The following is a 15,715-nucleotide window of genomic DNA, read 5'->3' as shown; positions in this document are numbered from 1 at the left end:
TAATGGAAAACTTTGGAAAATGCTCAGCAGCAAAGTCACATACATATAATTTAACACTACTACTGATAATAATAATAATAATAGTAATAATAATAATAATGATAATAATAATAATAACAGATTTTATTTTTTGGTGTCTTTCCAAACACACAGAGACACTTTACAATACAACAAGATTTGCAGTTAATGGACTGAAACATGTCAAACCAACAGTGTGGTCCTTTAAGTCTTTGCTCCTTAACACATTTAACAAGTCAATTCAACTCAATGAGAAAAGACCACAATTTACACACTTGTGTTAAAGATCAAAACACACACACACACACACAGAAGAACTGACATTAGCCCTGACATTTCATTGAAATGAACTTCAAGTGTTTTTCAATTGATTGGCACAAATATTAGTTGTGAGGATCTTCTGTATATTGTTGTGATAAAAATGGACTTTGAACAACTCACACTGGACATTTTCTACACTTCATTTAGAAAACATTAGTCTGCTGACTGTGACAAATACGAGTGTGTGAGTTCTGAAGGTTTCATTGAAGTCAACAGACATTATTCATGACAAAAGACTGAAATGAAGTGAAACTGAAGGAATAATTCTTAGTCTGAGAGAAGAAAAGGTCACAATATGGAACAAAAACTATTTACAATCTCATTCATTCATTCAAGATGAATGCATTCAAGTTCTGGATGAAGATAAACCAGGTTCAGTTGTGGATTAAAGATCTAAGATCTACAACAGTAACAGACAGTGAACTGACCTCAGAGTCTCCAGTCTACAGTGTGGACTCTCCAGAAAACCACACAGCAGCTTCACTCCTGAATCCTGCAGCTTGTTGTAGCTCAGGTCCAGGTGTCTCAAATGGGAGGGGTTGGACTTCAGAGCTGAGGCCAGAGAAGCACAGCTGATCTCTGACAAACTGCAGGAACTCAATCTGAATAAAGAATAAATAATGTGGATAAAAATCATTTCTAATCCAATCAGATATGTCCTAATCAATGAGCTTTCACTAACATGAGTAGAGGGACTTTGTCCTTCTCTTACTGTAGATCATCATAATGTCAGCCTTCTACACACATCATCCAAATGTCACCACAACATTCATACAACTATTCATGTCAACACAGATTCATAACATGCTGCTGACCTCAGTCAAGTCTGGAATTAGAAGATAAAGATCAAATCAGACATGTTGGACTAAAAACTGACTTTGATTCACCACTGAAATGGATCAAACTTCAGATATTCAGTCCTGATCCAGGAAAAATGTTTTGCTGGGTGATCACATGACCAAAATAGAAAAGAAAAGCTAGAAATAATTTACAACTGATAATGTCAGACCAAGGATATAATGCAGATTAGTACAATAATTATTTTCAAGTTTCTTACTTAATTAGCAACAAATTATTATGAGAGTGTGATGTATGTTAAAAAAACTGTGAATTAACTCTTTCAGCTTCCAAAGCAGGAAGGAGAAAAGCAGTTAACTTCTTATAGGCTCAGTCTGACTGAGATGTTCATTTATAATCATATGAAATCTTTAAGTGTGTGGACAGTTTTTCTAACAGACATCAGAGGGTTTAGTTTTAATAAACAATTCTCATCACAAAGTCTCCTCATGTTATTCTGAGCTGCAATGATGCAATAAGAGAAAAAGCATCAACAGTGTCAAGAACTCTGTCAGATTAAAGAATCTTTGTTCACTTCAAATGAAACTAGAATATTTATTATGTTGTTATTTAGTGATAAACTCTCCTTCTGTTTGTTATAAACACTTTGGTCCCATTTGGGATCCTGTAGGAAGGATGATTCCATTTTTCCAGTGATCTGATTGGTCAATATTTGGGCTGTTGACAGGTTTTGATCTGATCCTCTGAAGTTTACCTGCTCCAGAGCAGGTTAGCTGTGCAGCATAAGTTACCATGGCAATGTAACCTGCTCACAAGTGAACCACCTTGGTAATTCTGAAAACCCAGAGTTAAACCTGAAGTTACCGGGCTAATCCCAAATCCTGATTCACAGTACAGGTCTCTGATCAGCTCAGGAAATCTAGAACTAAACCCATGTTAAAGTGAAGAGAAAGTATTTTAATCCCAAAGACGCTGATTTTATAAAGTTTGTACTTAGCTGATAAATATCAACTCAGATGAGGACGAATAAAATCCTCTTCATTGTTGAAGTTTTTACATGACCTTCTGCTTTATGAACTTTGTAGCTGAATAGGTTTTTCTAATTAAATGTGAGGGTTGAGTTAGGCTTAGAGGCCTGGCTGGTTTAGGTTTGTAACTCCACCCACTAATGGGTAGGAATAGATATGCCCGTCTTTAAAAGCCCAGGTGAGGGTGCAGCACTTCCTCTTTGTCTGAGGCCTCCTATAGCGGCATCATATTCTCCAAAAAATAAAATAAAAGAAGCCACTTAGGCTGTGTGAGTCCGGCTTGTTTGACGCGTGTCCATATACATATCTGATGAAAAGAATCGCATAGTCAGCGTCGACTTCATTCATTCAGTTTAATCTTTGCTCCTTCTTATACAATGTCCATTTCAAAAACTCGTTATGATAACAAAAATTGATCAAACTGCACGATCAAAACTAAACGTTCAAACTACACGTTCAAAACTACACGGTCAAAAACTTTTTTGGCGAGGCACACACAGCCTTCGAATTGACTGACTAAGCGCAGCTGTGCGCCTCACTTGACCTGAATAACTTTGGCTCCACCCATAGACAAACGGGGCAGCCGACCACCTTAAAACTTATAACATAAATCCACAATTTGCATTTTAGCACATGAAATATAGCCTAACAAAACAAGAAGAAATACATAAAATAAATTACTCTTATTTTGGCATCTACACCTCCTGTGAGCAGTGCTTTGGTGTGTGCAGGTGAGGGAAAGTTGGATTTGGAGAGAGAGACAAAGGGAAAAGGTTGTTTTGTTTTGTTTTGTTTTGTTTTGTTTTGTTAATAGAGGTATTTTCTGATTCCACAGATCTGTGCAGTCCTGTGAGCCTGTAGGCTGTTGATGCCATGCTCAAGAGGTCGGCTGTGGTTGAACTAAACTCAGCTCTTTCCCTGTGTTCTATAGCAATGTGTGTTTCCATCTGACAGGAAGACTGAGGGTTGCACCTTGTTGAGTCTTATCCACTGAATCAGACAGAGCCAGGGGATTCTGTAGTAGGCCCCATATGTCCTTAAGTATGAAACTTATTTAAAGGCAGTGTAGTGGGGCTGTATCCCCTAAAGTATTAATACACATTTTTAATAGTTGTTGTCGCCTCTTTCAGGCCCAGATCCAGACTGCTGCTTTGCCTGAGCAGTTCTTTTATTGACTGGCTTTATTTACTTCACGTTGTTTTTACAGGGACTGATGTAATGATTCTGCTGCACTGACATTAGTTCCTGTGAACTCATTATTGAGTTTTTAATTATCTGTCCATATAAGTCCTTTCTTGTTCATTTTATCTGAACCAACTGATTCTAATTGTTTTTATTTTTAGGTAGAGGTCCAGCCTGTGGGGAGTAGTTTGCAGGGTACACACTCTGCATGCTGTGTGCTAATATAAATGGTGGCGGTCACCTAGTCGTGTCTTGAATTTTCTCATGTGCAGTGCAGTGTTTAAAGTCTTACAGTGTTTGAAGTGTCTTCTAGTGGGACCAGCACCAGGTGAGCACATGGTGTGAGTATAAGCAGGTTGTGATAGAATCTCCCCACAGTGAGGCCTCTACCCTTGTTTTAAACTTTTATTGTTGTATTCACTTGGTGCTATCTAGGTTATTTCAATACTGTAGAACAGGGGTTTTCAAAGTGTGGGATAGTGAGCCTCCCCTGAGAGAATGCAAAAGCATGCCGTCCCCCCTTTTAACATCTGTATATTTTCAACACAATTTTTAAACACATTTTAACACCTGTATGTTTTCAACACATTTTTTAAACACATTTTAACACCTGTATGTTTTTAACATGGATGGTGTTGTCAGACATCGGGATGGCATCCAGCTTGGCAGCAGTAGCTTCGCCCATTAGTGCCGAACACATATCTTTAGCAGCAGGGAGGAGCAATGTCTCACCAATGTTGTGGGCTTTCCCCACCTTCGCAATGCGTAACGCTACGCGGTACAATGCTTCGGTTGCCTTGGTAGTCACCAAACGCCTCGATGACTTTCTTCTGTGACCGCAATTCAATAAGTTTCCAATCAAAAAACTCCCGCGGCTTGGTCATTAAACTTTGGTGCTTGGTTTCAATATGACGCCGGAGTTTACATGGTCACATACTATCGTTAGCTAGCACTTCTTTGCAGATAACACACTGTGGCAGCGGAGCATCGTCAGGACCAATACACGAAAAGCCAAACTTTAAATAATCAGGGTTATACTTCCTCCGTTTTCTGCTCGCCCATGACTCTGTGCCCTCTCTCACTTTCACTTGAGATACTAAAAATCGATCCATCTTACCCCTCAATGTTTACACTCTTTTTCTGTCTTTTCAGGTTTATTTTTTCTCTCGCTGCGCCTCCCCTGATTCCTTCTGGCACCCCCCAGGGGAGGCGAGCCTCACACTTTGAAAACCGCTGCTGTAGAATAAAGTATATCATTTGTACTTACCTGAATGCTTTTATGCGTTCAGGTCTGTTAGTTCTCAACACTTCCTGTCATAATTATCTAGGTTTAAATAAACTTAATATTTGTTTGAATGCATGTCTGCTGCTCTTCCTTTTTGAACTTTTTAGTTATTTGTGTCACCACTCAGTATCAGTAAGTTATATTACTTTGAGGTTTATAATTTTAACTCCCCAGACCTCTCTACACTCTGAGTTGGGTCACATAAAGTAAAGTGAAATGAAGTGAAATTGAAGGAATAATTCTTAGTCTGAAATAAGAAAAAGTCACAATATGGAAAAACAACTATTTCAAATCTCATTCATTCATTCATTCATTCATTCAAGATGAATGGTTTCAATCTCTGGATGAATATAAACCAGGTTCAGTTGTGGATTAAAGATCTAAGATCTACAACAGAAACAGACAGTGAACTGACCTCACAGTCTCCAGTCTACAGTGTGGACTCTCCAGAAAACCACACAGAAGCTTCACTCCTGAATCCTGCAGCTTGTTGTTACTCAGATCCAGGTGTCTCAGACTAGAGGACTGGGAGCTGAGAGCTGAGGACAGAGCTTCACAGCTTCTTTCTGAGAGGTTACAGCTGCTCAGTCTGAAGAGGAAACAATGAAGAAAAAGTCAAATAATATTTGTGTTGAAAGGACAATCAAAGGAATATCTGCATCTGAATACTGGACCAAACATCAAACACAGATTTGTTCAGTGAAGCTCTGATAGCTCAGAGATGATGATAAGGAATTAAAGAAGAGAGGAATTTATATTCCCTCCTGCTGAATAAAATAGCAGAGTCTTTATATAATGATGAATAAATCCAACTATCTATACACTTACAGAGCTTTGTTAGAGGCTTTGACAACTGGCAGCAGCTTCAGAAGAGCCTCCTCTGAAGCAGAGTATTTCTTCAGGTCAAACACGTCCAGATCTTTTTCTGATGACAGTAAGATGAAGACCAGAGCTGACCATTGAGCGGGAGACAGTTTATCTGTGGAGAGACGTCCTGAACTCAGGGACTGTTGGATCTGCTCCACTAGAGAACGATCATTCAGTTCATTCAGACAGTGGAACAGGTTGATGCTTTGCTCTGCAGAGGGAGTCTCTTCAATCTTCTTCTTGATGTACTGGACTGTTTGCTGATTGGTCTGTGAGCCACTTCCTGTCTGTGTCAGCAGACCTCGTAGGAGAGTCTGATTGGTCTGCAGTGAAAGACCCAGGAGGAAGCGGAGGAACAAGTCCAGATGTCCATTTGGACTCTGTAAGGCCTTGTCCACAGCCCTCTGGTAGAGCTGCGTTGGATCAGGTTTGTTTCTGAACAGTTTAGACCTGTTGGAGGTTGATTGTTCTTCTGACAGCAGATTGACTCCAGAGTTGATGAAGGTCAGATGGACATGAAGAGCAGCCAGAAACTCCTGAAGACTCAGATGGATGAAGCAGAACACCTTGTCCTGGTACAGTCCTCTCTCCTCTTTAAAGACCTGTGTGAACACTCCTGAGTACACTGAGGCTGCTCTGATATCGATGCCACACTCTGTCAGGTCTGATTCATAGAAGATCAGGTTTCCTTTCTGCAGCTGCTCAAAAGCCAGTTTTCCCAGAGACTCAATCATCTTCCTGGTCTCTGGACTCCAGTGTGGATCTGTCTCAGCTCCTCCATCATACTTAACATTCTTCAGTTTGGACTGAACCACCAGGAAGTGGATGTACATCTCAGTCAGGGTCTTGGGCAGCCCTCCTCCCTCTCTGGTTTCCAACACATCCTCCAGAACTGTAGCAGTGATCCAGCAGAAGACCGGGATGTGGCACATGATGTGGAGGCTTCGCGAAGTCTTGATGTGGGAGATGATCCTTCTGACCTGTTCCTCCTCTCTGAACCTCTTCCTGAAGTACTCCTCCTTCTGTGTGTCAGTGAACCCTCTGACCTCTGTCACCATGTCAACACACTCAGGAGGGATCTGATTGGCTGCTGCAGGTCGTGTGGTTATCCAGAGGCGAGCAGAGGGAAGCAGTTTCCCCCTGATGAGGTTTGTCAGCAGCACATCCACTGAGGTGGACTCTGTAACATCAGTCAGGATCTCAGTGTTGTGGAAGTCCAGAGGAAGTCGACACTCATCCAGACCGTCAAAGATGAACAGAACCTGGACCTCTTTAAACCTGCAGAGTCCTGCTTCTTTGGTTTCAGTAAAGAAGTGATGAACAAGTTCCACCAAGCTGAACTTTTTCTCTTTCAGCACATTCAGCTCTCTGAACGTGAATGGAAATGTGAAGTGTATGTCCTGGTTGGCTTTGTCTTCAGCCCAGTCCAGAGTCAACTTCTGTGTTAAGACTGTTTTCCCAATACCAGCCACTCCCTTTGTCATCACTGTTCTGATTGGTCCGTCTCTTCCAGGTGAGGATTTAAAGATGTCTTCTTGTCTGATGCGTGTTTCTGGTCTGGCTGGTTTCCTGGATGCTGTTTCAATCTGTCTGACCTCATGTTCATCATTGACCTCTCCAGTCCCTCCCTCTGTGATGTAGAGCTCTGTGTAGATCTGATTCAGAAGGGTTGGGTTTCCTGCTTTAGAGATCCCCTCAAACACACACTGGAACTTCTTCTTCAGAGTAGATTTAAGTTTATGTTGACAAACTGCAGCAACATGTCCTGAATGAACAAACAAGAAACAACATCAATGACTGATTCCTAAAGAAAACATGACATCTTCATCCCCCTAAAGAACACACATGAACATATGTCCCTCCATGTCTTGAGACGTTAGCAAATGTCCCATTTGTCCATCATGTTGAATCTTTAGAGAAATCCTCTTACTCCTGTGCAGACAGTCAGCCAGCTCTTCCTGCTTCATTCTCCTCAGGAAGTTCACTGTGATCTTCACAAAAGCCTCTCTGCTGCTCCTCCTCTGCTCTTCATCCTCAACGTCCAACACCTCCGCATCCTTCCTCTGATTCCCTGAGCATTCTGGGTAATCTGGACTCACAACCTTCTGGATCTTCTTCAGCTCCTTCTTCACAAAAGTGACAATGTTCTCCTCCAGCAGCTGGAACAGAAAACTATATGAATGACACAATCAAAGTAAAACCATGGAGCCAAACATCAGATCCATGTTGGACACACTGACAATCCACTGCTCTAAAAAGTGCAGCATGGAGATTATTGTCGACACAACAGATGTGAAAGTAGTTGTTGTCCATGTACAGACCATAAATATGGAGTCCAGGTGTGTCTGATGCTGCTGGGCAGACTGAGCACTGGGAACCTCTGAGCTCTCCTGGTCCACTCTGTGGAGGAATCATGAAGAATTGGCTCACATTATGTTTGCAGCATCTGTGAGCGTTTTATGCTTTGTACACAAACAACAGCTGCTTTTATGTTCTGTGGTGACTGTCCTGATTAAAGCAAACACTACTGTGCTGTGACATTCTCAATGAGAGGAAACAAGCAATCACTTCTGTACCTCATGACCTAGAGTCATCACAACAAGTCCACCTTTTAAATGATGAGTTTTAAGGACTCACGCTGGGTTTGACAGAAGTCTCACCTCTGCTACAGGACACTAACACAAACACTGGAACTGGATAGGTGCTGAGTTACAGGGAGTTTTAGTTCTGATCTGAATGACACATATAAGAACATAAGAAGTGCTTTTCTTGAAAAGAGAAACATCAACTTTGCCACTAAAGCCTGTGTTTCAGCCTGATCATGTTCATATACTGTGTCATTCATGAAGCCTGGAGACAAAACACAATCACTTCATCTTTCATAGAAGACCAGTTATACAGGACAGCTGTCTGATACATTTTAAACTCAGCTGCAGCTCACTTCTTTGCAGCAGAGGGAGGCTGTCCTTTGAAATCAATGAGGCGACCCTTTGAACTGTCACTCTTCATGGACACACAACTGGGCTCAGGTCCAGGGAAGTCTGGTCTCTGATGGATCCTGGTGGATACAGAGATTAATCAGGGACATGTGGACAAGGACAACATACCTATTATTCATACAGTGTTCTCATAGTAAAGAGGAAAACATGTAGTCAGCTGAAGCTCACTTCTTTGCAGCAGAGGGAGGCTTTCTTTTAAAACTAATAAGGCCACGCATTGACATGTCACTCTTCATGGACACACAGCTGGGCTCAGGTACAGGGAAGTCTGGTCTCTGATAGATCCTGGTGAACACAGAGATTAAGACCATCAGGGACATGGGGACAGGGACAACATACCTATTATTCATACAGTGTTCTCATAGTAAAGAGGAAAACATGTAGTCAGCTGCAGCTCACTTCTTTGCAGCAGAGGGAGGCTTTCTTTTAAAACTAATGAGGCCACGCATTGAATTGTCACTCCTCATGGACACACAGCTGGGCTCAGGTCCATGTTCAGGTCCAGGTCCAGCAGAGTCTGGTGTGTGCTGCTGCTCTGGCCTTCAACACAACACACACAGAGCTTTGAGTGTGAATAATGATGGTGCAGTGATGTGAGTGCTGAGCTCTGACATGGAGAAGAGTCACGGACACTTAGAAATCCTCATCTCACCTCTGAGCTTTGGTCTGGATCTCATGGTCCCCACACAGACTGCTTTTAGGGGGAGGGGCTCCCTCCTCTCTGTCCTCACACTGATTCATGATGCTGAATTCACATCCACATCAACTCACACACACTTTCTACCTTCATCTGGAGAGAAAACACAAATCATTCATCTGCACATCAACTGAAATCATCCTCTCCATCATTTGTCCTGTAGAAATATCAGCTGCTCCTCCACTGATTGGCTCGTCTTTCCTCTTTCATATCAGTGTCAGTTGAATGCAGTCAGACAGCAGTGTGAGGCAGAGGAAGCTGCCATCAGCTGCTGTACTTCCACTGTCAGTCCACTAGATGGGGTCATGAAGCTACAGTGAAGTGCAGAGCAGCACACACAGGATCCAGGGATGAGCATTTCCATTCACTGACACACAGACAGACTGAGATCCACTGGTTTTATCTGACACAATCTAAAAATCCTGCTTTCTAATTTCACTTGAGTAAAAGTACACAAGTGTAATCAGTAAAATATACTTCAACTGTCAAAAGTAAAAGTGCTGATCATGCAGAACAAACTAATTTGGTTTTTATTTCAAATCTTAATCTGAAAAGTAACTGTAGCTGTGAAATAAATGTAGTAAAACAGTGAAATATTTCCCTCTGAAAAGTTGTGAAGTAAAAGTATAAAGAAGCAGAAAATGGAAACACAAATGGAGTTTCAGTGCAGCACTGCAATAAAAGTACTGAGTTACTTTTCACTACAAAAGTATTAGATTCCAAACAACTTGTACATGCTTTTCAAAATAAAAGACTGACACTTTCAACAAAGCCTTTCCAATAATATTAAAACTTTTTTTAAACGAAATCTCGTTCATTTAATCATTGATCATGTTTAAGTACAATTTTACATAAAGAATCTAATTCCTGTTGGAGGAGGACCAGAGGCCTGAGGCCTGTACTACAAAGCAGGATTTGGGTTTGGCACAGTAACTTCAGGTTTAACAACAACTCCACGAAAACCCCACAAAAACACAAACATCAGAAAACTCAGGTAACAACAGGTTGTACTGACATATAAAACATTAAAACTGCTGACGTTTACCTTCAGACAGAGAAAATGTAGTTACAGTTGCAGTTACTGTGGTGATTTAGTTGGTCAACTTGAAATGCTTTTACCTGCTTGGATCAAAAAGTGTAACAAAGCTTTTATTCAGTGAACATTCTGTATCTCCAAGAGACTAAAACCTTAACTTCAAATGTTTTACATGAATCACCATGATTTCACCATGGTTCAATATCGTCTGTAAAGTTCATCAGGACTTTTCACAGTTTCTTGTGTGTTGAAACATACACACACACACACACACACACGTGTGTCATGAACAGACGGCCATCTTTACTCATCTAAAGTTTCCAAGCTGATATTTCAGTTTGAGACGACGACTGTTTCAAACCTCCTCCTGATTTAAACAAACTTGTCGTCACTGTCAATATTTTTCACAAACTAGAGAAAACCATGTCCCTTTAATGAAGACAAATCAAACCAATCAAGAGCTCCACTTACTCATTTTTCCCATGAACTTCATCCCTCTGCAGCTCTCTCCTGTCAGTGTAGGAAAGGCTCTTCGTTCTTCAATTCAAGCTTCTTTTTCCTCAGCTTCTTATGTGAGTGTGTGTGTGTGCACTTTTACTGACACACACACAAAAAAAACAACAACAAAAAAAAAAAACCCACAATAAGTCCAAGGTCAGAAATCCCAGGTAACAACAGGGAGTGTTGATGAGTAAATCATTAAACTGCTGACATTTACCTTCAGATGGAGAAAATCATCTGCACCACAAAGTTTTGTCAAAGTGAAAGTGAACTCCAAGGCTTTGCCCAGAGAGGTGTGTGTGTGTGTGTGTGTGTGTGTGTGTGTGTGTGTGTGTGTGTGTGTGTGTGTGTGTGTGTGTGTGTTGGGTGTGTTGTCTCTTCATTATCCAAATATGCAGTGTAACTGGTTGGACTGGGTCTCAGTCAGACTGAAGTTCACATGCTAAGACATGAAACCTCCTCATGACTCCCAGTGTGAACACACACACACTCTGCTGCTGTTTGATGTTTTCATTATTATTGATTATTGATCAGTTGAATCAGCTGAGCTCCAATGGAACTAAATTCTCCATTTCAACAGTGATGTCTTCAACACAAACATTCAGGCTTCACATTAATGTGGATGGAACTGGACTGTTCACAGAGAAACTACCATGATCACTGCCCTCCAGTGGTCACTGTCAGTAACTACAACTCTGATCACACCACACTGACACTCTTTTCCTTGTTCCTGTCTGTACTCACAGTGCAACATTTACAATCAGCTTTAGTCTTTAGATAACATACCAAGCTGACGCTGTTGTAGCATCTACACTTACACACAAATACATCAATCAAGTCAAAATAGGTTACTAACATCAAGGTGATAAATTGGGCCTGCTGGGTCTTAATCATTTCAAATTAAAACAAAGAATTCAAGAATAAAGCAGAACAAAAATCAAATGTTTTTTATTGGGATTTTATGTGATAGACCAACACAAAGTGGCACATAACTGTGAAGTGGAAGAAAAATGATACTTTGTGTTTAAGATTTTATACAAATAAAAATCTGAAAAGTGTGGCGTGCATATGTATTCATCCCCCTTTACTCTGATACCCCTAAATAAAATCCAATGCAACCAAGTGCCTTCAGAAGTCACCTAATTAGTAAATAGAGTCCACCTGTGTGTACTTCAACCTCAGTATAAACAGCTGTTCTGTGAAGGCCTCAGAGGTTTGTTAGAGAACATTAGTGAACAAACAGCATCATGAAGACTAAGGAACACACCAGACAGGTCAGGGATAAAGTTGTGGAGAAGTTTAAAGCAGGGTTAAGTTATAAAAGCATATTTCAAAGGGTTCAAAGGGCTGATTGTAACTATGAAGGAGATGCAGAAATCCACAGCTCAGGTGGGAGAATCTGTCCACAGGACAAGAATTAGTTGCACACTCCACAAATCTGGCTTTTATGGAAGAGTGGCAGGAAGAAAGCCATTGTTGAAAGAAAGCAATAAGAAGTCCCATTAGAAGTTTGCCACAAGCCATGTAAGAGGACACAGAAAACATGTAGAAGAAGGTGCTGTGGTCAGATGAGAGCAAAATTGAACTTTCTAGCCTACATGCAAACCACTATGTGTGGCGGAAACTGAAATCTGCACAACCTGAACACACTATACCCACTGTGAAACATGGTGGTGGCAGCATCATGCTGTGGGGGTGCTTTTCTTCAGCAGGGACAGGAAGCTGGTCAGAGTTGATGGGAAGATGGATGGAGATAAATACAGGGCAATCCTGGATGAAAACCTGTTAGAGGCTGCAAAAGACTTGAGACTGGGGCAGAGGTTCATTTTTCAGCAGGACGACCACCCTAAACATACAGCCCGTGCAGTGTCTCTTCTGTGTGAGGACAAAGATCCAAAAACCAAGTGAAGCCCACAACATGTAGTGACATTATGGAAACAGCAGGTGGACAAATGTAAAGTTCTTTGTTCTTTCTAACCTGTGACAGTGTCAATAAAAAGTTGTGTTGAGTAAATGTCCATCATTTACACTTTACTGTGTTGGACAGTAAATAATAATAATAATGTTTCTTCTGTAGATGTTCTCACTGCAGCTCGAGGGAAGACTAAAAAGTAAAGAAACAGCTTCAGTGGCTCTGACAGAACTAAGTGGAATAAATCTGCTGTCACGCTTGTTTGCACACAGATAACTGGCTTTATCCAATGAGACCAACTAGACTGTCTTCACTTTGACCTCTGACATATACTGGAACACCACTGTATATATGGGACTAATCAGCTCCTGTAGATACACTAGAAGGATTTTAGACTGAAAAGACATATATATTTTTATAATACCATCATATATCAAAAGTGGAAAATATGCACTAATATTATTCACACAAATAATTTTTTTTTCTTAATGTGCCAATTTTCCATATGAGCTGTCGTCTTCACCTTTTGTCCTCAGCTCATGTTTTTAGAATTATAAAGACAGATACTTGAGTCGGACTCATGTTGTTTCCTGCATTAATCAGCTCATCTTCTGTCTTAAGGAAAATAAACATGCACACATGTATTTAAACTACACATGGTCAGTGTCAGTGAACATCACACAGCTTTAATATGTGATAAAAGAACTTTTTTTTTCTCTGGACATTAGACAGTGTCCACTGTGACTGTCCACCTGAGTATGAATGTTTAACGGTGCAGAGACAGAATAACTGAGACAAACTGCTGGCTAAGAGACAGAGGACTCACACACAGACACAGTCTCTTCCTCTCTGGATAACAGTTCCGGTAGGGGTCGCTAATGTCCGTGTGAAAGCAGCAGAAGAAGCAGCGACAGAGTCTCCAGCTCTTGTGTTCATCAGCAGCGTTCACACCATAGACTGTATAAGACATGGACGTAGCACCCGTGACGTCACCCATTGGTTTCGGGGAGTCGTTTTTGTGACCAAACCATGGGCATTTGAGCTGCGCCATCTTGGATTTTAGTGGGAGTGTACTTTCCATATTTGGCGAAGAGGCGGTTACTCTACGGGTCAGCCGGGGTCAGCCGGCCGAGAATCCGGCCATTTAGCTCGGACCAACCGAGCTAGCCTAAAGCTAATCAGCTAATCAGCTAGGCTAACAAGCTAAGCGGCAGCTACACGCAGCTACATCCAGTCCCCGAGTCCGACCCGACTAGCTCGACCCCGTGTAACCGCGACACAGAACATACAACAGAGATCATAATGTTGCTGCTGTGTTTTAAACATGACTGTTTCAGATAGAGAGGTTTTAGGTGGAGCTGCAGGGTTTGGTGGAGTTGAGGGGGGGGGTTTATTTCTAGCCTGTTATTTAACTGTGAAACAATCATTATTATTTCATATTAATAAAATATATTAAAAAGTTAAACATTATTATTATTATTATTGTTATTGTTGCCATTATTATTAATGATATATATAATCAGTATATATAATGAGTGAACGATAAAAAATAATGATGATGATAATATATTAAAATGTTTAATATTTAATATTTACCGGCTTTCGCCGCTGCATCCATCCACTATCCATTTACAGTTACAGCAGCACACAAACAACAGCAGCCGCTGACTGACGGAGCTGCTCTGTCCATGCAATGTCGGACTTTTTAAACAGAAAAATGAGACGAAATAAAGTTGTAGCCTCCTATTGCCGCAATAAACGGACTCTGAGAGCACGGAACACACCGCAACAGCGTTCCTAACATTATCCGCTCCGGTCCTCTATCTGTATCAGCAGCGACAATAAATCGGCAATTAAGTCATAAGCCAGCTGTAAAATATGCCGGTACTAATTAGTGCAAACATCCAGGTAAAATAGTTAGAAATTTACTTACCGAAAAAACTGCAACACAGACTCCTTCGACGGTCGGTTAGTACAGTCCACACTACAACAAGCCATACTGTCACAAAAACCTATCCGAACATTGGTAAACAAACACGGACACTGCAACTCCTGTCAACCGCTGGAGGCAGCCGTAGGCCTCTGGATGTAGCCGCCTAGCCCAGCCGATGCTTTAGCAACGAGCTAACTGTCAGTGCCTGTCTACGGACTGTCACTCAACGTAAACACGCCCCAATTTATTAAGCCTAAATAACACTAAAACGGTTGTGGTACAAAAAAATTCACCCCCCTCACAGTGTTCACGGAGGTGGAAACTATCAATAGAGACCAAAAACAAAAAATGTACCAGGCTGTAAATATGTTTTTTTAGGCTGTAAAGTTGGCTATTTTAACATGGGGGTCAATGGAGAATTGCTCACTTCTGGAGCCAGCCCCCAGCGGCAGCCAAGGAACTGCAGCTTTTTGAACGCGGAAGTGATCCTCACTGCTGAAACCTACAACTCCCCCCTTGGTTCACACTGAGATTTCTTCCTCCGCTCGGCTTCATCTGCAGCGCTTTCTCTTCTGGAAATGAACCGCTGGACACGGAGCTTCGTCGGGAAGAGCGCGGAGCTTTTGCACCTGATTAAAGGACACCATGCTTTACTTCTGGATACACACCGTGTGGATCCCCGCCGTCGCTTTCCTCTTTGGATTTCAAGGCAAAGGATCGTTTCACTCTTTTCATTTCATGTCCTGGCGTTTTCCACTAGGAAACACCGGAGCTGAGAGGGAAATTCCAGCTACCGTGGATGTTTATTGTGCGTGTGTCCGTCTGATGCTGACTCGAGTTGTGAAGGTCTGTGAAGTGACGTCCCTTCCTGAAAACACCTGACATGACAGAGAGGTCTGCGCTCCTCACGGCGAAGCCTCTGACTTTCTGCTGCTTCCTGTTACAGCAGAGCTCTGTTTGCTCTAAATGAAGTTAGTGATGAGTGGAGCTGAGCCGAGCTGACAGCAGTCTTCATGTACAGTAGCAGTGTGTGACACAGAGAGCAGAGCAGCCTCAGAGGCTGATGGTACAGCTGACAGATGGATCAACACGGTGAACAAAACATACAGGTGTACAATGACAGTGTTGTGGTAAAGCT

The 15,715-nt window shown here is 41.6% G+C and overlaps 1 long non-coding RNA gene across 1 annotated transcript; it reads right to left on the bottom strand.

Annotated features, from left to right (window-relative positions):
• Positions 1-8,675: 8,675 nt before the first annotated feature.
• LOC121189273 lies at positions 8,676-9,193 on the bottom strand. Its single transcript, XR_005894863.1, has 3 exons — positions 9,151-9,193; positions 8,898-9,038; positions 8,676-8,783 (listed from the first exon to the last, which is right to left on the bottom strand). It is a non-coding gene; the product is annotated as an uncharacterized LOC121189273 (long non-coding RNA).
• Between the last annotated feature and the right edge of the window lie 6,522 nt (positions 9,194-15,715).

Source organism: Toxotes jaculatrix, chromosome 11 (genome assembly GCF_017976425.1).
Source record: "Toxotes jaculatrix isolate fToxJac2 chromosome 11, fToxJac2.pri, whole genome shotgun sequence".
In the NCBI taxonomy this organism is placed as follows: Eukaryota; Metazoa; Chordata; class Actinopteri; family Toxotidae; genus Toxotes; species Toxotes jaculatrix.
This window is presented reverse-complemented; position numbering and strand designations above follow the sequence as displayed.